The sequence below is a fragment of the Zootoca vivipara genome, chromosome 8 (genome assembly GCF_965207765.1).
Source record: "Zootoca vivipara chromosome 8, rZooViv2.hap1.1, whole genome shotgun sequence".
NCBI lineage: Eukaryota > Metazoa > Chordata > Lepidosauria > Squamata > Lacertidae > Zootoca > Zootoca vivipara.
This window is the reverse complement of record NC_142591.1, coordinates 42136382-42138872: the sequence shown is the minus strand read 5'-3', so window position 1 is coordinate 42138872 and position 2491 is coordinate 42136382. Positions and strand designations below refer to the sequence as shown.

General features: G+C 40.5%; 1 non-coding gene across 1 annotated transcript; it reads left to right on the top strand.

Moving 5' to 3' along the window:
- The first annotated feature begins 1381 nt into the window (after positions 1-1381).
- Positions 1382-1490, top strand: LOC118090574 (U6 spliceosomal RNA). The gene has a single exon (XR_004693272.3). It is a non-coding gene; the product is annotated as a U6 spliceosomal RNA (small nuclear RNA).
- Positions 1491-2491: the final 1001 nt, after the last annotated feature.

Here is a 2491-nt window from a genome sequence, read left to right as displayed (position 1 = left end):
ATATATCCTCTCCTGCCTCCCTGAACATTCCCACACTTTTCATCTGTACAAAAAGATAGTTTACAGGCAAGTCCATACAGTAGATGCAAAACAACACAATAGATATCAAAACTGTGCTAAAATGGTAGGAAAATGTCAAACTCAAACTCAAAAAGGCTCTAAAAGTGTGCTGTCAATTAAAAGCTGTAGTTTACTGTGTTTTTCCACATGATTTGTAAGCAAATATGATGCGTGTCTAGAGCACTCTCACATGCTTATTCATTAGAGTATTTGTGCAAATTTGAAAAGCCATTTATATGAATTTCAATTCAAGGTAAGAATAACTTTTGCAAAGCTATTTGAGTTTCTGTAAGGAATAAGGAAAACATTTGTTAGCATCATCAATTTTTTATTTTGTCTTTGCCATACGCCATAGCAAGGACTTCAAAAATAAATATGAAAGCAAACGTTTGTACTTATAATCTTATCTGATTCATCAGCTTTAGCCTCAAGAATGATTCCCTCAGCTAATGTCATAAATGGAATTGGGCTGCATGCCTCCCTTCAAAACCTGTGTAGTCCCCTTGACATGCTATTATTAATGGAGCTCTTTTTATCTACCAATGCACATCTCTCTCAGAGTGCTTAAACATATTTTCCACCCTGTGAAGCAACTATCTTCCTCTCGAAATCTCTCTCGCTCATCAGACTTGATGACACCCCCTGTTTTTTGTTTTTTTTACATATACAAAGCAACAGGCAATTCTAGACCTTATTTACAGCTTTGGATTCCTTGGTGAAGTCAAAGAGTTTTGCTCTCTGGGGCGGCAGTTCACAAGGACCAGCATGGTGTTGTGCAAATGAGAGATAAAAATATACTAACACTATGGAACAATTTTTCAGGGGCAATCCAGCTGAAGGCTAAAGAAAAAAGACAGGACTGCCATCACAGTAGGTAGTAATCCTCATCTTTCCATCTTTCCATGATAACTGAAGGCAAGAAATTGTTGTCAATAAACTGTCAGAGGAAAAAAAGCCATTAATTAAACCAATAAATAGAGGCAAAGGGGTTTTTCCCGTGTGTGTGTGTGTGTGTGTGTGTGTGTGTTGGCAGTTCCAACCCATAGATCAGGCATGTCAAACCTGCGGCCCTCCAGATGTTTTGGACTGCAATTCCCATCTTCCCCAACCACTGGTCCTGCTAGCTAGGGATCATGGGAGTTGTAGGCCAAAACATCTGGAGGGCCGCAGGTTTGACATGCCTGCCATAGATAGTTAGAGATAGAGAAGGAGGAGAAATTAGATTAAGTTTGCATGTAAAGGCAAACTTGCCCAATTTGCTTTTTTTTTACACAATCCATGAACCAAAGCACAGCCATCCTTCAAAATTTCTCCAAATTTTGTGCTCACTTCAGCAGCACATATATACAAAAATTGGAACAATATAGAGAAGATTAGCATGGCCCCCGTGCAAGGATGGCATGCAAATTCGTGAAGCGTTCCATATTAAAATAAAAAATTATCCCAATTTTGAAATGCAGTTCTCGAGCCAAGTAATGAGAGTGAAGTTGCATATACTAGGGTGGGCTTAAAGGGCACAACAGTATGGAAGGTATACAAGAATGTTACCATCTTTTCCCAACAAGAACAGAACAGGAACAGGAAAGTCCTGACCACCCTGATACAATTAACTCTAGTGCCACCTAGTGACTAAAACTATATAATGATACTATCCACAAAATCTCTACCCATGGTGAGGCAGGTGCATAGCTGCCAAGTCTCCCGTTTTTCGCGGGAAACCCCCAGATTTTAATTCGTTTCCCGCTGTTATCCCGAATAGAAAAAAAATCCCGGAAATCCCCCAGATTTCCTACCTGCCAGGGAGGCTCCATTTCGGGTGCCGCTCTGCCCATGTCTGGGCACCGGAAGTTGCTTCTACGCATGTCCAGACATGCGTAGAAGCAACTTCCGGTGCCACGCCGCTGCTGATCCCGCATTTTTCAGCAGGAGACTTGGCAGCTGAGACTTGGCAGGAGAGAAAAAGCGTGCAGTGTTTGGTCCTGTCCTAATCTGTTCCTGAGGAGATACCCAGGAGTGGGAGCTGTAGCATTTAAACAGATCCTAAAAATGGAAAAGGAATACTGATTGCTCCTCCCGTAATAAAGAAACTATCTCCAAATACAGTATAGTTTGCCTTTGGTTTTGTGTCTTATTTCTCATTTGGGAAGAAGACATGTCTCTTCTATAAACAGCAGTTGTTGCGAAGCAGGGTGGGTGTGTGTGGAATTTTACAATGAACCATTTTGAGTTTCAGCCTAAGTTCTAGTAAACTGGCACAGTTTCAATGATGTCATTATAGTTTTTGGCATTTTATATTAACTAAGAAATACACACACACACACCAAGCCTTACTGCTTTATCACTAGAATGAATCCAGTAATGTATTCAGTATTGCTGAATACATCTAGCAATGTATTCCTTCCGAATAGCTGCTAATGTAACTACTGTTTGC